Genomic DNA, 23,186 nt, shown 5'->3' with positions numbered 1-23,186 from the left:
TACAGAAATATAATTCTCTGAAAATATAAAACAATGATATAAACTCAGACTAAAGTGGGAGAGATTGCTCAGTGGTCAAGAATACCAGTTGCTCATAGAAAGAATTAGTTTTATTCTCAGTACACACTTGGTGATTCGCACACATCTCTAAAATCAACTCTAGGAAATCTAATGTCTACTTCTGGCAGCCACAAAGGCTGTACTAATGTGGTACACAGACATACAATCAGGCAAAGTACTCATACATACAATAAAAATAATCAAGTCTTTTTAAAGGACAAAACTGAGAGAAACTTTCATCAATCATACAACTTAGTTCAGTAGAAATGGAATAATAAATATACAAACATTTCTGCCTCTGCAGGGCCATCAATCTCAGTTAATTGCACTAGTCTTACTAAATGGAGTCTTCTTACTGTGTTATTTTGAAGTCTAATATTGGTCTATTGTATAATGTCACCACATTCTCTACTTCCTCAAACTAGCAGGATGGTGAGGAAGAAAAAAAGACATGCTACCCAAGCATGTGGACCTGAATTCAAATCCCTAATGTCCACTTAAAGTCTAGCTATGGTTTTATAAGCCTATCTGGCTAAATCTTGTAATGGTCAAAATTAAGATGATTTCAGGTACTTGAGGCCAGTAGTCTAGCTCAAAGTTAAAGGAGGGAGACTGTATTAACATAATGATAGACCAAGTCAGCTGACACAATCCTTAAGATTAAAACGTATGCAGCGGAAGATACACCTACATAGCCATGTGTGTATATACTGCACACAAACACACACACAGGTACCCAAATTCACATCCAGTCACATGCTTATCCACCCACCCCTCACACAATATTCACACATTTACACAAACACATATTTTTAAAAGCTCTTTGCCCCTACCAGATGATATAAGATATACTTTATTTTAGAGACATTTTCATTTATTTAATATTAAGTAGAGAACATGTTTATATCCATCTTGTTCTGGGCAAACGTTGATCTACGTATATATTTAAATTCAAATTTTGCAATTATATTGGTTGATTATATTTAACTTTAGCTCTTATCTCAAACTCAAAGCTTCTGTTTTTTGGGGAGGGTTTTGAGAAAATGCTTTTCAGCAGTCCTGAAACTCCTTCTTTAGTCAGGCTGGTCTTAAACTCACAGAGATTCACTTGCCTCTACCTTCTGAGTGCTAGAATTAAAGGTATGTACAACCACCTGTCCGGCTGCCATCTATGCTTCCTTAATATAATAGACTATGTCATGTAGTGTTGGGCCAAAGTTATCTCAGGGCCTGTAACTCGAGGCCTATAGGACTGTAAAAAGCCTGGCTCGAGATTAAGTGAGGATGAGACAGCAAAAATAAGTAGACACCCCTCTCCATCCAGGTCTAGGAAGGTGAACATCCAAACAGACTTGGCTCCCACAAAGTCAGTTCATGTAGTAGAATCAAAACCCGGTGCCATTGTCTTTGGCTTCTCAGTCAGCCCTCATTGTCAGCCACATTCAGAGGGTCCGCACTGATCACATGCTCCATCACTTCCAGTTCAGCTGGCCTTGGTGAGCTCCCATTAGATCAGTCCCACCATCTCAGTGGGTGGTCGCACCCCTTGGGGTCCTGACTTCCCTGCTCATATTCTCCCTCCTTCTGCTCTTCATTTGGACCTTGGGAGCTCAGTCCAGTGCTCCAATGTGGGTCTCTGTCTCTATCTCCATCCATAACCAGATGAAGGTTCTATGGTAATATACAAGATATTCATCTTGGATTTCCCCCAGGGTAGGGAACCCTGACAGCTCTCAGGACTGGAGAGGGAGGGGGAGTGGGAGGGGGGTGACTGGGAGGGAAATGGGAGGAGGAGAGGAGGTGGACATTTTTAATAAATAAATAAAAAGAAAGAAATAGTGCTGCTATGAACATAATTTACTATAAAAAAATAGGTAGACACCCCTTCAGTTAGAGGGAGGGTATGGCTGCCTCTTATTGGATAAAGGTATCCCCACAACACAACATGTCTGATTGTCCTGTGTCGTCGTGGGGCTGCAGGAATGGGTGGGTAGTTCAATCACCTTTCCCTGGGAATAAGGAGGCTAGTAATGACTAGGGGATTATGAAGGCTCAAGAAGTCAGTCAGCTGGAGGTTCAAGAAGCCTGGTAACCAAAGGCTCAAAGAAGCAAGCAATGTAGAATAAATAAAACACAATTAAAACATTCTTCACACTGATGTGGGAGTCCCCTCTGTGTCCTGTGATTACCATTAATGAATAAACCGCTTTTGACCTATAGCAAGGGAGAACTTAGGTAGGCAGGGAAAGCTAGGCTGAATGCTGGGAGAAAGCAAGGCAGAGTCAGAGAAAAGCCATGGGGCCACCGCCAGAGTCAGATATGCCGAAACTTGACCAGTAAGCCACTGCCACGTGGCAATACACAGATTAATGGAGATGGATTAAATTAATATTTAAGAGTTAGCAATTATAAGCTAGAGCTAATGCTCCAAGCAGTGATTTAAATAACATAGTTGTGATTATTTCATGGCTGAGCATCTAGGAACCAACAAGTGGCCCTTCTCTCAACATCACACCCTTGACAATAAAATTTCAGTATCAGAATTCTCACTCATTTGAATGTTAATAATTTGTGTTCTCACCATTGTTTTGTTTTAACATTGCCTAGATAGATTTGGGATGACTTAAGCATTATTAGATGCTTCTAATATTATTCCTTTCAACATATATGAATATTCAGTTAGATAATATAAGCCCTGCTTCTATCCACCAAATAGATTGCCTGTTTCTGGTTTCATATATGTTTCTTGGATGTCTAAGCACATTCAGCACTAATCTATAATCTCTGCTGCTGCTAAGAAGGAAAAAGTAGGTTTCATTCCAAGAAGAAAGTTCATGGTGCAGCTCGCCTATCATTGTGTTGAAAAGTGATAGGAAAGGAACCCTTTTTGCATTATAATCAGCTGTTGCAAAACCACTCATATATGTCTATGGGAGTTCATGGCTATGAAGAAAATGTTTAAGGATTCGAAAATGCTCTTCTTACATGCAGATTGACACTGATTCCATCATTTTATTTTTTGTTCTCCTGTACTTAGGTTTATATAAAATTGGTAATCCTCCCTCTTAGCTAGATTCTGTTTGTTCTGTTTGAGAGTAAAATGCTTGAAAAGCAGTCACTGAGATTCTGTCTTGGACTCAGATATTTGACAATAATGCAGATATTAAGTTCCTTAGATTGTTTTGTAGTGGTGTCTCTATAACAAGCAGTCTTTAAAGATCACTAAATCACCACGTTATACACAGTTCAGCAATTAAAATTTGTACTTATATGCATTAATAAATTCAAAGAAGGAGAATCATAGGGTATGTTCATTTTCATTTGAAAATAGATTTCTTACAGATCTTAATAGTGTCTGTTTTGTGGGCACTAGAAAAATTCTTGAAGCAGTACACATTTGCCTTACAAGCAGGAGCAAATGCTGCAAGAATGCAGCATCACCTTGCTGTATTTCACTGAGTATAACACAGGGAGAAAGAGCCCCCTAATGGCTCAGAGAGCTGCAGGAACAGAAATGGCCCTGCTTTCTCAATTTCTTTTCTTCAGCGTGGTTAACATAAGTAATCAGAAGAAACATCTGCTACTATGGGAGTTAATGAGAAGGTGAATAAAAGGTCCAATTGACCCCTCTCATACACTCAAAGAAAAAAAAAGAGCATCTGAAGATGAACTGATTGAGTAAACTGCAGATCTCAGAGTTGGAATGACCCTGAGGTTTCTGGCTCCCAGGACACTAGTCCTCTTTGATCCTGTTTGCAGAGAAAGGTAATACAGACTGCCTGGGGAATATTAATTAAACAGCTGAAAACAGAAGTGCTCATTTTAAAAGAACTCTCTTGCTGCAGTCGCTGAAGATTTCCTGCTAACTACATAAAGAATTAAATATTCTAATAGAAAGTGCAAATTTGAAAGGAATAAAGCAAGACTAAGAGTAAAATGGAGCGTCCTGTAAGACTCTTGTCTACCTGTTGGAGGCACAGAGGTTAAGATGGCATTTCAAAAGGCTTCGAAAAGAATATTCTTTTTGTTACCAGAAAAATACTATGAAAACTGCATATATTCATACCTAAATTTAAAAGAGCTGATAAAAACATACAGTGCAACTGAGAGCTAATCTCTTTTATAGACTAATTTAACATAACCAGTAAGAAGTATCATAAGAGAACTGTACTATGAAAACATATCTGGACGTTACTGTAAGAAAATTAAGCTTAAATAAACAAATAATATAGTTAAAATAAGTAAATGATTTTGTTGAAAAGAACTTCTGCCTACTCAGAAGATAAATCTAAAAATTTGCATAAAATTGCATAATACTTCTGACAATATTGACATGCTCCTCAGAAAAAACACAATTAACACTGAATGTTGAATGCAGTAGTGGATATACCAGATTTAAAACAAGTGCAGAGTTTCTGTTAAAGACACTGTTGCATCAGTACAAGTATGTGCTAGGATGCCTTCATTTCACAATTGGGTGATTGAATCTCGCTCACAATATTCAAAATAGGTAAACATAAAAATGGTTCACGTTACTCAATTAAAAACAAAAGAAGCAATACCCAAAACAACATGTCAATATAGATATATAACTTTATGCAAGCCATACTTTATGCAATTTCTACTTACAATATGTTTATTCTCTTACGGCGTTGTCCTGACCAACAGAACTATCTAAACCTCTAAAATTGTAACTGAAAGAAAATATGACATAATGAAGGAATGTAATTTGTATGTAGGATTTTCTTTATTTTAAATGACATTAAAGATGAAATAAAACACAAATAAAGCAGTTCAAGATAAGTATCCTCTTAACTTCAGATATTTTGCTCCCAAGAGGCAGGCAATTTTGTAAATATTTTAAAAATGGAATAGAATATTAAAAAGTTTGATCACTTTTCACATAGTAGCATGTTCTCTGATGAAAAGGAGCAACCCAGAGAACCTCACTCAAAAGAATCAAGAAACTCTTGTGATAAATTAGCTCTTCACTGTTCCAAAAGTAAATGCCTTTACACATTAATATCACAAATCATAGTACCTCCAACAAGAAGAAATAAACTTTCACTATCATGCTCTCCCAGTGCAGTTAATATTTTGACCCACACCCTAAGGTCAGTCATTCCCATCAGTACTGCATGCTCCAGCATTATGCCTGTTCCATTCCATCAGTTTCTTGAGAAATCATTTTCTAAAACCCTGCTCCCGGAGGAGAATTTCATAATGTAAAGACCACATGTGTTCACGGCACTTTGCCTGTACAGACAATCTCTGACACTTTAAATATTAACTGATAGGACTGCGGCTCAGCAGTGAACTCTAGAATGCCTAAGCATCTCCGGACTCAAATTTCTGTCCTTAGCACAGGACTCTTTCAATAACAAGCACAACATCCACAGTCACAATAGAAGGGCAGTCTAATGTCACATTTTTAGGACACAGTGTGCTTACTCTGAAAAGTTAAAACTGCACTTAGAAGGCAGATTTCACAAAGAATAAGGAAACAGTAGCTTCTATGTTTGTATGCAATTAAAACTTGTAGTTCATGCAATAATGGTACTTCTTGATATGTTTTCATTATCAAAGTTATTTAACATCATAAAGGCAATGTTTTTAAACATGTTGTAATACCAGCACTAAAATGACCTTACTCTTTCTAGGATAGATTTGGCTTAATTATATTTTATATGTGGAGAATGTTCTACATAAATACACCATGTGAATGCTGTATTAAAAAGTGAATGTACCTGTGGATAAGCATGCAAATATATTCATTTAAACACATTGCAACATTGACTCTAATGTTGTACTGCAAACTCAGTTTTAAAAGCGTGCTTAGCTACTACATGCCTTACTGTGGCTTTCTGAAAGGAAACACATGAAAAGAAATGATAATAATTTCCTTACCTGGAACATGAAACTGTTCTCTCTGCAGTGTAGACATGAAGAGGGGCTGTGTTAGGGCTTGATTTTTGTTTTCTCTTCAGATCTGCTTGAATGCTGCACGAGTGTGTTGAGCTGTTCCAAGGTGAAGGCTGTTATTTCTCGCTGGCTCTCAGAGCTGACATCCTTTTGTAAAAGAAAAAGCAGCTCAGTAAGTTGTTGACTGAGGCAGCTGGGAAGCAGGATTATCCGGCACCAGCAGCCACAGAGTGATAGGCTCTCCTTTCTCTCTCTCTCTCTCTCTCTCTCTCTCTCTCTCTCTCTCTCTCACTCTCTCTCTCTCTCTCTCTTGCTCACTCAGCTCTATGTCTTAGCTCCTGCTGCTGCTGTGTAATCAATCTAGCCTGTCTGAAGCTAATAGTCCCCTATTTAACTAGCCAATCAATAGCAAGGATCCCACTGCTGGTCCCAAGAGCCTTTTCCAAGAGTGGTACGAACAATAAGAGTTTTGCCAGCAGTTTTGTCAAGTATTTTTCATTATTTTATCTCCCTTAGCGATAGGATTTGAGAGAGCAGAGGCTCAAAGCAAGCTCAGTGTTATTGCAGATTTTTGCATTTTAAACTTTAACCCTTCCTTTACAACTGGCAGCAATTTATAATTACACATATTCACCTTTCTGTTATTATTTGAGATGTGTTGCAGAACAACGAGTAATATAATATTTTTTTACATACACACAGATAGATAGGTAGATAGATAGATAGATGGATGGATGGACGGACGGACGGACAGGCAGACAGACAGACAGACAGACAGACAGACAGACAGATAGATAGATAGATAGATAGATAGATAGATAGATAGATGATGAATTGATATCAATAAATGAGTGGCACAGGTGCTTACAGAGGAATCTGCTTTTGGCTGGAAATAACAGTGCCCAAAGCAACTAGTGTCTCAGATCAGAGAAAGAATGCCCAGCGTGTTGAATGATATTGAGTTATTCATTTTGTTCTTGAAAAACCGTGATCAATATTTCTGTTTCTCATAAAAATGACAGATGATATTTGTAGATATTTTTAAACAAGATCTGAGTCAGATGCCAGTGTATAAAACATTTTATGAAAACATAAATCTACAAATAGATCTCAGAAGGAATCAAAAAGAACATGTCACACCCAGTTCAAACTTTCAAAGTTAAGATGATATCCTTCTTAAAGACACACTTCCATTGCTGAGCTACTATGACTAACCATAATAAAGAAGCCCACAATAAGTCTTTGGAGACAAGACTGGTCTTTCATTTTCCACTCACTGCCAGAAGGATGGGAGAAGAAAAGAAGTGAATAAGACAAAGGACCTAGGGTCATATTTCAGCCCTATTCTTGCCCAGTTCACTTTCACAATTCTTAATCAGCCAGGCTTTTTGTGGCTTTATTTCTTTCTTATAACCCACCATGACACTTATTAACAAAACTGTAGGATACTTACTATAATTCAATTCCCAGTAGCTTTCAAATTCCAAACAGCTGTTTCAAACTTGAGTGCCAACAGATACAGATGAAGTGTGCAATGTCTGTTAACATGACCTGAAAAGAGCCATGAGATCATAAAAACATCCATAAATGTACTTCCATATTATAATATATAGTAACATCTACTTGATGAAAGGTTACTAGAAATAATTGGTCAAATTCAACAAATATTAGGCGATTCTTTGTTTCAAACCTCTGCTTTTATTTATAAATAAGTAATTTACTAGAGTAGGAACAGGCAATATTATTGGCTTGGTAATTTGGGTGTTATTATTCTTTAATCAGTCTAGAGCTTACAGTCTAGTGAATATCAAGAAATTCTCGAGTAATCAAATACAAGAGACTGTAGAAAGCATTTCACAAGTGGAAGAAAATGTCACAGGGCTCTTACAAGAGCAATATCACAAGGTCAAGAGATAAGAAAGTGGGAGGGGCAGTATTTAATGGAAGAAGATTGGCTGTAAAATTTCGAACAAAGGACAGTAAAATGAAAAAGAAGGTGAGGTTATAAAATATGCAAGAACTCCAATGGTTGGATAAGAGTCGTGGAATGATAGAAGTGATTTTCTAAATATCTTAGCAGACAACTCATTCACATCATTCTCAACAATAGAAATCTTAGTAAAACAAAAGGATTTATTTTACCTCCTTGGGATACAGGTGAAAGCAGACAACAAATGGCACAATCTTGTCCTTGGTACTGGGATGAACAAGCTTGAAATGATACCAGAAATTCTAAAGTAACACTGTAGATTGATTTTCAACCTGTCAAGCATTTTTGCCACCTAGAGAAATTTCACATTTCTTCTCCTGATTAGTAACTGAAAAAAAGTGAATGGGAATCGTAACATATATTTTATGTTTCTGTTTCAAAATGTATTTCAATCAATTATTTTTAGTTTAATTTTCTTTTGTTGTTATATGTATTTTTCTACTTTATTATTGACTGAATGACAAAAACAGGTATTATTCAACATACTTTTTTGAAAATTACCTTTCTTTTGAAATTAATCAAGCTATATAGAGTTGCTTGAAATAACCTATTCAATATAAAATACACAAATAATTACTATATTTAAAGAAATTAGATCACATTTGTATGACAATTTCTAAGTGAAATGTTTCACAAGGATTTCAGCAGTTCCTGAGACATTGACATATTCAAGGGTACCAGAGATCGAAAACTGTCTTTCTCAGCTATTGTCCTGCAGAGATCAACCTGGCTCCACTCGAAGTTACTCTGTATTGTATAAAACTTGGCTATCAACCCTCTCTCAGTGACTGCACTTTACTAAGCAGAATTTGGCTTCATTTTAGTGCAAATGCAAAGGCACAATGACTCTGTACCATGTCGTTATTTAGAAGCAACCACTCTCCAGTGCCAAACATGAGGTACTTAGACTCACTACCAAAAAGGGAAACTAACATGTAATGAACATGTCAACTATGTTGGGAGCATGAAAGTTCAGAAGTGTACTAAAACCTTAGAAGAAGGACTGCTTACCTCCCTGCAGAGAACTTGGAACCAAGTTTTTATTTCAGCATCCAGATAGAGCAATTTATAGTTCCTGTTACTTTCATATGGATGTACACACATAGACACACATGCACACACACAAAATAAATAAACGTAAATTAACTTTTTATCAACCAAAACAAACATGTCAGAAAGAGCAGATCTGAGAGCTAAACAGTTGGAGTGGCAAAGGCTGGAAGACCCAGGTGTGGAGTCCATAAAAGGAAAAAGAAGCAACTGACACTGTGTGGGTGATAGCCACCTCCTTGGCTACACTGGTTTATTTCCCCATTGAGCATGAGTGTGAAGTTAACTACAGGCAAAGAACTCATGACTGTCCCAGGCTTTCATCACATCTTCTTCCACATGGATTGATATGTCCAACTATCAATTCCTCTTTGTCATTTTCCTGAGTCACTCATTTGAACATATCTTGAGTCTCACTTCAGAGGTCCTGATTCTCCTAGGTTCTTTTCAATCATCTCACGGTTGAACCCGGCAAATCAGCAGTTTAGTTCCAAATGCCACCAGCATGTCAAACCTAACTAGCTACTGATCCACCCATCTTTAGTAACTATTTTCAACTCTATTAGCTTGCTGCCTCTCCTATCGTAATGCCACTTTGAAGCCTGCCTGATTCTTCAACATTTTTGAAGTCACTGTGTAAAATATATATTTATGCCTTCACATATAATATACATATATTATAACACTAATATATATTAATTCAGAAATATATAATGTATTTCTGAACTAAAAATAATTATATGAAGAGTAGTGTGTGGTTTGATCATTAGTAATTAACACTGGAGTATAATAACCTAATACTTTATTCAATAAAAATTGCATTCAGAGCCAATATGTAGATATGCTAGGATAGATTTCAACTGAAATATACTTCTGTATATTTAGAATATATTATTAATATATATCAATTCAGAAATTTATAATACATTTATAAATTAAAAATAATTTTACCAAGCATACGATGTTGTTTGAGTCTTAAGTTAATAACTACTGCTGGAATAAAATATCCAACTGATTAAACAATAAAGATTTTCAGATTGAATATAGAGATTTATTAAAATAGATTTCAGGTGAAATATACTTTAGTAATACAGCTGCATGTAAATAAGGACATTAAAATAAAAAATTAAAAACTTCCTATGGAAGGAAGAAAATTTCTTACTTTCAGATACATTTTGGAGAAGGGTTTTATGAGTCTATACACTTATGGAAAGAATTAAAGAGTTTAATTACATTTCAAGTTACCAAATACAGTTCTGGAAGAATTAAATTCTACTACTATTTTTGTTCTTATGGGTCTAGATAATCTTAAAACGGAAAATAAAATAACTCAAGGACAATTGAGAGTCAAAGAGGCAAACTTGCCATGAAATAGGAGGAGAAACTGAGGAAGGAAAAGAAAATAGAATAGAACAGGAAAGCTATCATTTCTGTATCAGAGCTGGAATTCAAGCAGGCTCACCACTGAGAATCTGAAACCAAGTCGTCTGTAATTTGAATAAGAATGACCCCCATAAGCACATGCATTTGAATTCTTAGTCACCAGGGACTGGCACTGTTTGAAAAGAGAAGGATTGGTAGGTGTGGCCTTGTTGGAAGAAGTGCATCACTGGAGGTGGGCTTTGATGTTTCAAAAGATCATGCTAGGTTAAGTCTCTCTCTCTCTCTCTCTCTCTCTCTCTCTGTGTGTGTGTGTGTGTGTGTGTGTGTGTGTGTCTTTCTGTTTCCATAAGAATCATGATAAAGCTGTCAACTATTACTCCAGTACCTGCCTACTTGTTTCCATGTCCCCTCACTCCCATAATGATAATGTACTAAGCCTCTGAAATGCCAACAAGGACACATAAAACTTATCTTCATCATGATGTCTCTTCATAGCATCAGAACAATGACTAAGAAAAATAGTCATCATGGTCACAATGATTAAGACTTTGGGGGCACACAAGAGCAAATTCCATTAAGGGGCGTGTTATTTTTTCTATTGGCTCACTTCAAATGGCTTAGTCAGGTCATCATTAAGTTTTGAAAACATGGGTTTTTTTTGTGCCTGTTGTTTGTTTTTGTTATTAGTTTTTAAAGATTAGTTTTTTAAAGATAGTTTAAAGTTTTTAAAGATCTAAACTCAGATGTGTTATGCTCAATTTGTCAGAACATGGAAATGTTATCTGGTTTTATACATCAAAAAAGTTATTGTGTTTCCCTTTCTACCAAAAGATACGGGTAGGTCTAGGTAGTACATGAGTAGTGGGTAGCTTCAGGAGGACTTTCTTATTCTTTTTATTCCTGCCTGAGTTCACTTTTCACAAGTGATGAGGCACATGTAAGATCCAATGCCTATTTTCTTGCCAAGTGTTTATAATCAGAATTTAACACAACAAAATATAATTTAGATAGTGATTTGAAGAATGTTGTAATGGGTCACTTACTTTTGTCAATTTAGCATAAGCTAGGTTCATCTAGGAAGGAACCTCAACTAAGAAAAGAAGTCCGCATCTGATTGGCATTTATGAAATTCTGTGGGTATTTTCTTGATTAATCATTGATTTTAAAGAACCCAGCCCAGAATGGAAGTGTCACAGATTATATAAAAAAGCAACCCGAGCAAGCAATGGAGAGCAAGTCAGTAAACAACATTCCTTCATGGACTTAACTTCAGCTCCTGCCTCTGGGTTCCTAATATGAGTTCTGGCCCTAGCTTCTCTTGATGATGGACTACAATAAACGCGCTTTTTTTTGTTGTTGTTTTTTTGTTTTTTTTTCTCATGTTGCTTTTGACTGTTGTGTTTATTACTGCAATAGAAAAAAAAATAAGGTAGTTTTATAATGAGAGCACGTAGAAAGAATAAAATTAATAGCTTTGATTCTGGGAAATAGCAAAATGGAAACACTACCAATCTATGCTCCCAACATCACTTACACAATGGACAATAATTGCATGTGGAAAAACTGATCACATAATGATTTTAAAAGTTTCAAATCTATTGATTGCTTACAACTTCTAGCAAAATATTGGATGATACATCCCGTTTGGTCCATGTAAACTCTTAGTATCGTCAAAGCTATTATCGCTCATCCATCAACCCTGTGGCAGGCCGACATTCATGTGTTGCTGGAACAGCTTACATTCAGATCATGAGGCAAGGACTGGAAAACATACTCTGTATTCAGTGGGTTAAGCATCTGTCTCCTTATTTCCAATATTTCTTCACCGAAAAATAAAAAATTTTTAGTATTTGGTCAGTAATTCTGCATATTTCTGAAATTTTGCATACTCTATCCTTATAAATAAAGTGACTGCCAGGCTGTATGGAACTGGAAGCCTTAGCAGAGAAAATAAACATACAAAGAAATAAAGCCCGTCTAAAAAAGAATGAAATACATTATTCCTGTCTATGCTATATATTTATATAATGTTACACAAAACTCTGTTAAAATTAGTCTGCAAGTATATTTAACTGTTAAAAATTGAAATTTATTATTATTATTTCTAGAGTATTTTGAAAGGTGTTAATGAGTGTCGCAACATATATGTGGAGGTCAAATAATGATGGACAGTGTTAGGATTCTGCCATCATGGTATCCTGTCACCTGGCAGGATTCACTCAGGCAGTACCGTAGTCAGCCCTGGGTCTTACGGCTTCCACTTCACTATGTAGTTTGTACGCAGGTGCAAAAGTTCCCTTTAAGCACCCAGTTCCAGAATGTAGGCTGGTTATCCTTTACTTTATGTCTAATAACCACTTAAGAGTGAGCACATACCGTGTTTGCCTTTCTGGGTCTGGGTTACCTCATTCAGGGTGTTTGTTTTTTCTAGTTCCTTCCATTTGCCTACAAATTTAAAGATGTAATTTTTTTTAACCACTGAGTAATAGTCTAATTGTGTAAATGTACCACATTTTCTTTATCCATTCTTCAGTTGTGGGGCATCTAGCTTGTTTCCATGTTCTGGCTATTATGAATAATACTGCTATGAACATAGTTAAGCAAATGCCCTTGTAGTATGAGTGTGATTCCTTTGGGTACATGCCCAAGAGATACCTTGGAAGAGGTAATCATTATGGGGTTAGTGAGATACCAGTCACTAGGGAAACTCCCAGGAATCCACAGAGATGACCCAGCTAAGAATGTAAACAATAGTTAGTGCCTTACCTGCCATTCCCCTTTATTGTCATCAAAGAACCTACATCCAGTAACTGATGGAAGCAGCTGCACAGATCCATAGCTAAGCACTGGGTAGAACTCCTGGCGTTCAATCATAGAGACCAAATTATAGATAACAATATTATGAGCATAGGAACCAAGACCATAATGGAAAAACACAGAGAAAAACTGACCTGAGCAAGGTTAACTCACTGACTACAAACTGACATTGGGGAACCTGCAGAAGAGTGGACTAGGCCCTCAGAATGTTGGTGACTTGGTGACAGTTGTGTGGCTTGGGCAGTTTGTGGGGCCACTAGCAGGGAATTATTTATCACTAGTGCATGAACTGTCTCTTTAAAACCCATTCACTATGGAGGATACCTTGCTCAGCCTAGATACAGGATGGAGAGCCTATGTTCTGCCACAAATGAAGTGATAAACTTTGTTGACTCCTTATGGGCAGTCTCACCTTCTCTGAGGAATAGATGGGGGAGGGACAGAGAGAAGTTGGGGGGAAAAGGAGCAGGAGGAGGAGAGAGAAAAGGACCTGCAATTGGTATGTAAAATAAGATGATATTATTATTATTATTATTATTATTATTATTATTATAGAAACAAGCTCTGGCCATTTCTGCTCTCATTTTCCAGATTTTCTTCTGAAGAGGCTAGCAGGTCTTTGCCTCTCTTTCTCTAACTGTCTCTTTTTCTATCTGTCTCTCTCTTTTTATCTACCTTCCCTTCCCCTGCTCCCTTTATCTCAATAAAACTCCCCACTTAATCTCTGCATGGCATGTCTAACCCTCATGCAATGTGGGCTCTTACCCTCCTTGGTATGATCAACCAGCTGCCAAGGTCCAACCTCATTTATGATCATGTCAGACAGGGGGCTGGTGAACTTGCAATCCACCAGTTACTAGAGCTTCCAACTTTATAGTTGTCAATGCCCTGAAGTATACTCAGTAAGCAGCAAGCCCGAATGAATAAAAGGACTAATAGAATAAAAAATATTATTTTTCTAAGAAATTAGGGTCACATATTTTAGGAGAATTTGATAATGGTGAGTAGGAAGAGGTTGTGATATATAATATTGTATATATAAAAATGACATTGTCAATCTCATTAGTCTGTATGCTAATTTAAAAATCTCACCTAAGGGGTTTTAAACAAATAAAATAAAATAGAAGAAAAATAATTAGAGAAAAGGATGATGGTTGCAATGCGGGCATGGGAAAATGGACAAACATAACTAAGTGATAAGATACTTTAAGGAAAGCCATTTTCAAACACACCTATTGTAGCTAGGGTTTCTATTGCTGTGATGAAACACCTTGACCAAAATGCAATTTGGGGAGAAAATGGTTCGTTTGACTTACACTTTTCACATTGCTATTCATCACTGAAGGAAGTAAGAGCAGAAACTCAACAGGGCAGAAACCTGGAGGCAGGAGCTGATGTAGAAGCCATGGAGGAGAGTTCCTTACTGGTTTGTATCCCCTGGTTTGCTCACCCTGCTTTATTATAGAACCTAGGATCACCAGCCCAGAGATGGCACTACTCACCATGAACTGAGACCTCCCTTCTCAACCACTAATTGATAAAATGTCTTATAGCTGGACCTCAGAGAGGCATTTCTTATACTGAGGATCCTTTCTGATGACAAAAGGTTCTCTCAAGTTGAAATGTGAAACCAGCCAGTCAGCATTAGTTTATACAGTGAATGTACAGTAGTATCATTTTTATAATTTGAGCAAGAAATTAAGCTTCATAGAGGAATTGTTAGATGAATTAGCTCAATTAATTCAAAAATATTGTTGGACATCTGCTATCATATTTTCAGTATGTACATTTAGCATTTAGAAGTACAATCAGGAATTTTCAGGCATTTTTCCAAAATAATGGAAAATTTATATTGCTTTAATAACATAAAATTTATGTGTTTAATTATTAATACATAATCTACACTATGACTGTTATGTAGAACACTGATAGTAATGGAACTGTGGATGATTAGGATTACATTAGAATCAAAACAAGGTATGGAAAACAGTGAAAACTGACTGCAAAATGTAATCAAAATAAAATGGGCTTCAGGGATAGTTAGTTCTATGATTGAGGCTGCTTGCTGCTCTTGCAGGGACTGGAGTTTGATTCCGAGACTCCAAGTCTGGCAGCTCCTAACTACGCTTTTCTCCAGTCTCTGGGGATCTGATGCCATTTTACCCATACACAGAGACACAGGTACATACACCACTTATGATGGGGAATCTTTGCCAACCAATTATCTTTAAGAGGTGGGACCAAGTTAAGGGATGGTTTTCTGTAACTCTAAGAAAAACGGCACATGGTCCATGTGTCCTCTCTGTGTGGTTCCCTAGCAGGACAGCTGAGTGTAAATTTCTCATTTCTGTTTTGTGAGTTTTCTTCTTATAATAAATAAAAATATAATTGTTTTATCTTTTAGCTAACCTGGTTACTTCCCGAATCGAGCTCTCTTCAAATTTTATTATTTTGTATAATAAAAATAAATCTTCAAATACAAATAAAAATAAATAACCCTGCTGTTGTAGCACACATTTCTTATCCCAGCACCCAGGAAGCAGAAGCAGGTAGCTAGCTGTGTTTTAAAGCCTAGACTAATCTACATAACAAGTTGCAGACCAGCTCAGTTAAATAGTGAGACCATTTAAAAAAAATCAACTAGTAAACAATAATTTAAACAATTAAAATTATAATGAGAAAGTGTACTGGAGCCTAATTTTACATCTGTATGCTCTGAAGGTTGGTCTAAAAGAATGAAGTAAAAATAAAATTTAAATGACAAAATATCGTATTAAAACAGAAGGAAGCAGGAGCTCAGCTCAGGAAATGAGAATGACAATAACTGACAAGGGAAAATTTATACTGATTGTTTAACCCCTGTCTAATAAACTAAAATATCATTAAAAAAGTTAAGTTGCAAAATTGGCATGATATGCATAGTCACTGATATGGTTTCTTAATTCTAGATCAGCTCAGTGAAGCTAAACTCTCAGAATATAATGTGAAATATGAACTATTAATCATCTCTGCATATTTATTGTTTAATTGAAACAGGATATCAACTAAGTGATGTCCAAGAAAATTGGAGCCATTCTGAATGTGCAATGTGTTAGAAAAGCACTGTATTTATAGTCTTAAAGGAAAGATGAAAAAAAAATTAAAACAGACATTCCAATGCCAGTTTCAAAATAGATCTCCATGAGTTTTGGCCATGAAGAGCTCCAGAATAATGGAGACAGTTGTGTTGCCCCTATTCTTTTTGACCACCAGAACTAGTGGCAAGATTCCTGCTGAAGCCACCACAGGTTTTTGAATAGAAAACACACAAAAAATATCAAACTGAAATATCCCCTGTGGATTATGCTTACTATCCCAGAGCATGTAATATGGAATGCTGGAGACAATGATGCATCCATTGCCTCATCAGATTTGATTTCCGTGTGCCACAAACAGCTCCAACTTTCCAGGCAGAATATATGCTCCCGTGAAGCAGTGACTCAACTGTTTAAGGAGTAATCAACCCCTTTCTCACTGGAACTCAGGCCTTTTCTACAGCAACAAATGCATGCCTGGCACTAAGAATCTGATCAAAGCTTATGGCTGATATGTCATAAGTTCTGGGTAAGGTTGATACTATTATTTTGGTAAGTGTTCATGTAATTAAACTGTCTTCTAATATTTTGCATCTTTATACTCATCATTTAATGCTGTCTTCAGCCCTAATCATCTCTCTCTCTCTCTCTCTCTCTCTCTCTCTCTCTCTCTCTCTCTCTCAGTGTGTGTGTGTGTGTGTATGTGTGTGTGTGTGTGTGTGTGTGTGTGTCATATTAATACAAAAACATAAAAACTCTCTGGTCAATGTGATGAGAATAGGTGACTACTGAGTTTTCTGACCTAAAAAGGAAATCTGCAAAACAACCCTTCTCGATAGTAACATTAGATCCAGCATAATGTCCAAAGAATATTGTGCAACATATACCCACACCCACACTCACCCCCTCCCAGAGAAATAGAAGAAAAACATAAAGGAAAATGAGGAAGAGATTAAAAATTAGTGTAAGGGGAGTGAGAGGTAGTCAGAGGTAAGTGTATTTTATACATATATGAAAAAAACAGAAATTAAAAATAATAAAATATATTCAAGTCATTTAAAAATACCTCAAATATCAATAAATATAAGAATAATGATTATAAAAATGAAATGTTTATCTGTCAAAGGTTTAATTTCTGTAGTAATTGTGTAGTTACAGAAATAGAAAATAGGTCACATGTGTAACATGAATGTATGAACTATAGACTATTTTCTGATGTAAGTTTAAACAGAGGCTGATCTAAAATGAGGAGTATGGTATGAAACCTATGACTTGCAGACTAGCTTTGAGTCAGGAGTTGCTGCATTACCACCGTAGCCTTATCTCCTTCAAAATCGTTTCTTCACAGATCTGGTTTCCAGTTTCTATACATAGGTGAGAAAACAGTGAGAAAAAAAAGCTATGAGCATCTGAGAAGGCTTATGGTGCCAAGTGGCATAGTGCAGTTGGACCAGATTTCTCCAGACAGAAGGGAAACCAACACAGATGCTGTGGCTAGCACATGCTTTCAATTCAGCAAAGGCTTCTGGTTAATGATTTGAGAGTTTTGCAGTAAGTTCTGCCTATTGCATGGTTCTAAATACATTTGCCTGTGATCTGTGCTGTCATTGAATTTCTTCAACACATACTTCTTGCCTTGACCATTCAATCAACTGAAAGAAATAACTTGATATTGTGGAGGATCAATGTACAGTGTTCTATACAGACAGTAGAAACATCACAGAATACACCAACAATTTCATGTATATGGTAATTGCATTTATTGACTGGTGACATTTTATTAAAAGGATTTATCATGTTATCTTATGGAAAAGTGGATACTCTCTCCCCCAAAGACATATTTACCCAGATATTTTACTGCACTTTGGTACCTGGAGGAGATTATCGTAATTCTGGGATAACCAGAGCTTAGGAAGTTTTATAGAATTTAGAAATGATAGTGGGGTTTTGAACACTTTATGAATAACACTTCAGGTATACTTTAGCTTGCTATTGCCATTTACGTTTGAATTATACATGTGAAGGAGAAGATATCACAGCTTTCAAGATGTAAAATGGTAAAAGTGAGACAAGAGACTCAAAGTGATAGTTTTGAAGATGTGAAGAGAAAAGAGAGTAAGAGGAAAAAGTCAATATTCTCACAGATAAGAGACTGCATCAGTGAAATGAGCAACACTGTCCATCAGATGAAAGGAAAACAAGAAATCCGATGTGTGTTTCACAAAGAAATCTTTTCAGGAGTTTCTGAAAAGAACTGGGGAGAAAGGCGGACTTGGAAAATACAAAGGCAGGCTTGTTGTAGCTTCATACCTAGGAGATGCATAAGGATCATACACAAAAGGAAAAGTCATTTTGGTTTATATCCATATGAGCACATAAGTATGTAGATTCACAGATATATAGACACATATAGAAATATACATGCACACAGAAATTGAGATCGATTGAGTCATTTTACCTAAACTTAATATTTAAAAGGAGGAAAAAAAACTAGAAATCAATTAAACGTAGATATCTGTCAGATTTAGTATATAAAGAGATTCATTCAAACACTGTTGCCTGCTTGAATCAAAGAAGCACACATAAAGAATATAGAGGTACAAAAATCTGTGAAAATATAAAAAAAATACCTGTAGATAAAAAGCTGCTTGAAGATATTAGGAGGCCTTGCTGGTCAGAGGTTGCAGTCTGTTGTGGCCTGGCTGATCTCTCCAATCTCAGTGACATGAGGGACTTCCTCCCCATGGAGACTGTCTGCTCTCTACCTGCCATGATCTGGAGAATGTCTCTAGGTCTGGAGGTTTGACCTTATCTGAAAGCTGTCTCTAATTCTGAATGCCTGATTAAACTCTAGCATGACCTTTGGCATAGTTTCCTGCTACTTTCCCCCTGGGTACCTATGCTAACTAAGACTTGGACTAAAAGCTTTGCCATAGGACCATATTGCTACATAAAAAGGCTTATGCTAGGAGCCTGCTGTTTAATGCAAATAAAATGATTCTCCAGGTACCATCCCCAAACATATATTCCATATACTCTGAAATAACGTTGAATGATCTTAATGAAGACTTCTACTGGACAGATATCTGTGTTTTATCCACAGTAGTCCAAACCCTGTTATTTGCTTTGACTCCTTCCCCTCTCCTGGACAAGCAGCCTATGATACTGAGGAAGAAGGACAATCATGTGAAATGAACATGGTTATCATCCAAAAGGTATGCACAAAGAAAAAAGATAACTGATTTGTATTGAGCTGGAATGTAGTAGGACTGCACTCAATGTAGTTAATATGTTAAGTAAAACAATTATTAATATTTATCTTCAATATTCAAATAATATATTCAATATTCAAGTAATATTCAAATAAACATTAGGTGATATTTCAAACAGTTGCAGGTTATGTTAAGTCATATATCCTGTTAGTCCTGTTATAGATGTTTTTATATTTATTGTCAAATCTCTAGGCTTTCAGTGATGAAGGAAGGATATATAAACATATCAAAATATAATGTCTGTATTTTCAGTGTTACCTTTGGCCAATGATTTCTTTACATTTGCATTCAGGTTAATCCCATATGGTCTTTCTACGGCTATCTAACCATTGAAATCTGTCTCTGATTACAGCCTTAAGTGTCCCACATTGTGAGGATAATCTTAAATTCTTATAAAATTGCATCTGGGAGAAGCTGAGAAAACTACTCTGACCCAATTTTATCCTCTTCCTAAAAATTAAAAAAAAAATGTCTTTTCTTACCTCACACGTCATTGCCCTATCTTTTCCTGATAGAAACTATTACAGAGAACAGCTGGAGTCATTTGCTTCCACGTGAAAACATACTCATTTCTAAGAGATGTTGCTGGGACAGCAAACTCAGGGGATATAAAGGAGAGAGTTATAGATACTCTAGTGAGGAATTGGAGGAAAGACCGTGAGGGAAAGGGACAGAAAGGAGTGTTCTAGTTTCTCAACAGATTCATGATCGGTTACTTTTCAGTCAGCCAGACAGCCAAGGTCTTTGCCTGGGTTCTTTGCAATCTTCCTTTCACTAGATCTCCAAGCATTGAAATTGAAGAAATGGTTATAAAGAAGAAGGGTGGGGGGGAGCGGAAACTAACATAAGCTTATCCTCACATGAGTCCATTTTGGGTTTTCATCTTAGACATGTGCAGATCACCTGAACAGTCCTGTTCCTGTGTTTTGAGAGTTAATCAATTTGATTCTCCCTGGGTTCCTGTTAACTGGTTCCCTTCCCTATTGCTTCCATATAGACCAGCTTCTGCTTTGCATCCATCCCTGCATTTCTGGGTTTCATTTTTCTCTCTTCACATCACATTTATACCTGTGCAATTAGTCTGCTTTAGAATAAGCTTGTTTTCACTTTACAGTGGGTATCATGGATCAAAGATATTCTGATTACAAACAATACAATCTGTAATTGACAAAAATATTTTTAAAAAAAAAAATGTTACTGAAGCATTTAAAAAGTTAGGAAACCATGAAGTAAACATGAAGTAAAACATTCTATGAATGTTCCATCCAAGAAAATTTCAGCAAATTGTTTTTAAAACCTCTGTTCATTTGGGGTCAACTTACAAGTTTATTACTTGATATCTTTCTTATGATTCATATTTACATTTTCATAAAATTTGCCATATACATTGTCTTTTATGTCTGTTTTCTGAAAAGATTTTTTTACAAACGTTTACACATTCTTAAAGTATGTTTAAAAACGCCATATAGATTCACATATAATGTCTTGTTCCTTGACTAGTAGATCAAATGTAGTGTTAACTTCATTCTGTGGAAGGTGACCCAACAATAAAAATGACACACCATAACTTCTGGTAATGTTACAATGATAATATAATAGGTATAACATTGGCTAACTTTGTCTTATATAAAGCGTTACAAACATAATTTATGGTTCTTGAGAATTTATGGTTCTACAGGGATGTGTGCAGACTCCAGGGAACCATAAGGAAGTTGAACTTCTTGAAGGTATTTAAACATTCCATAAATGACTGTAAAGTCATGTACAGGTAGCACAGTAACTAAAATGAAAAGTCATAATCTTTAACTATTTAAACTGAAATCTCAATTTTAAAATAACAACAAAAACAAAAATCAAGTAAACCTATTTTAAGAGGTTATATATATGGATATATAGTTGTGATATTTGATCAGGTTGGAATATTATATGATAGTTGATTTACAAAAACATAGATGGTAATAGTTGACAATTTATGAAACAATAGTTACAGGATTCAATTGTAATTATAATAAAATTATCATAAATTCAAAATCATTTAGAAACACAAATAAACAATAAATTAGTCATTGACATTCCAAATTATCACAGATTGTGAAAATTTCATTGCAATAAATAAGATTATTTAATAATATAACAGAATAATAGAAAGAACACCTTCAATGAGATTCTCATCAATGGTCTAACTAAATAGGAGAAATTTTAGATATAATACAAGGCTTGACAATGCCTAGGTCATACAAGAGACTGAGATAATATTAATTTCTATTGGCACTGAACAGGGAAGGACAGCCTTTGACTAACATCTCAAAGATGGCATCATACACAGGGCTGATGGGCAGATGCTGGACATCCCTCAATAACTTCTCTTTGGTTCAGCAGCACTTTTGGCATTCTTCCCATTCAGGGAAGGTCTCTAGAATGTAACACAAAAGGTGTTCACACAGTAGTCCTAACCACCTGCCCAGATGTCCAGGTGTCATTTCTGCTCTGTTTCCAGTGCAGTCTAGCCAGCATTCTATCTGGAACTTATTTTTGTTTCTAAGCCAATCCATTTCATATCCAGGTCTGACATTTATGGTAGGATTGGACCAGGAATTATATATCATTTTCCATCTGGCTCTGAGATATAAATCCTAGAAAACACAGTGTTAACTAGAGGGTTGCCTAGTTGAGCAAAAGAAGAAAAGAATTCATACATACAGTGGTTTAAATTTTCTCACCAGCTTTGCTCTGAAAATAATCCTATATTTAAAGATAAAAGTGTCTAAAAGGAAAATGTTTTTCCATTTTTCTTTTATTCAATAAAGAAACTGTCTGATGAACTACATGACTGGTTCAGTAATGCTGAATTTTCCCACATTTATTCTGTTGTTTCTAAAAGGTAAGGAAAGCCTGTTAATGGGGTTGAAAACAAACGGATTTTGGACAAGTGGGCTAAATTTTGATTATAGTTCTTTGTATGAATTTTTTAAAGTATTCCCTGTGCCCATCAGCTGGAGCTAAAATGACTAATGAAGGATATTAGTATCCAGGGCTCTCCAGTAGTCTGAGCCCCGATGCAATCCCTTTTGAATGTCTGCGGCAAATGATAAGGAATCTTTCAGCAGCACCCTAGGGAGGAACACAACTAGAGAGGCTCCCCATTTTTGTGGACTTTAAACTTTAAGCTCTCTTTAAATTTCCATCAGAAAAATTTGGTTTGTAGTAAATATATACATTAAATTACATTATACATAATTGATTAGAACATAGGCTGATGTATTCATTTTACAAACATTGCATTACTACATTAATACGTATATAACTTAGAGGATAAGTAATAAAAAGTCAAGTAATAAAAAGTTTAAAAACTATAAATAATAATTCCTATTCTGATAATTCGGGCAGTGCTCAATCATGAATTTGATGTGCGAATCCAAAAAGGAGTTTGCATTAATAAACTGGATTTTTATTTTGAATGAAATGAATAAGCATCACTGATGGCTCCTATGTCAGGAAATATTAGTGAAAATGGAACCAAGTGTCTTAAACTGTAAATGTAAATGTAAATGTATAATCTTAAAATCACTTCTTTGGCCAATAGCTCTTAAGATACCAGCCCACTTTGGGCATGGTTTC

At 35.9% G+C, this 23,186-nt stretch overlaps 1 protein-coding gene across 1 annotated transcript in view; it reads right to left on the bottom strand.

The window, feature by feature from the left end:
• The window catches only part of Cdh18 (cadherin 18), an 840,836-nt gene extending 834,590 nt beyond the window's left edge, over positions 1 to 6,246 (bottom strand). The window contains exon 1 of the mRNA XM_085676602.2: positions 5,968 to 6,246. The gene's annotated coding sequence lies outside the window, so the exon portion shown is untranslated. The remainder of the gene's footprint in view (positions 1 to 5,967) is intronic.
• Positions 6,247 to 23,186: the final 16,940 nt, after the last annotated feature.

The sequence above is a fragment of the Myodes glareolus genome, chromosome 15 (assembly GCF_982192425.1).
Source record: "Myodes glareolus chromosome 15, mMyoGla1.1, whole genome shotgun sequence".
Taxonomy (NCBI): Eukaryota; Metazoa; Chordata; class Mammalia; order Rodentia; family Cricetidae; genus Myodes; species Myodes glareolus.
The sequence above is the reverse complement of the archived record's forward strand: the minus strand, read 5'-3'. Positions and strand labels throughout refer to the sequence as shown.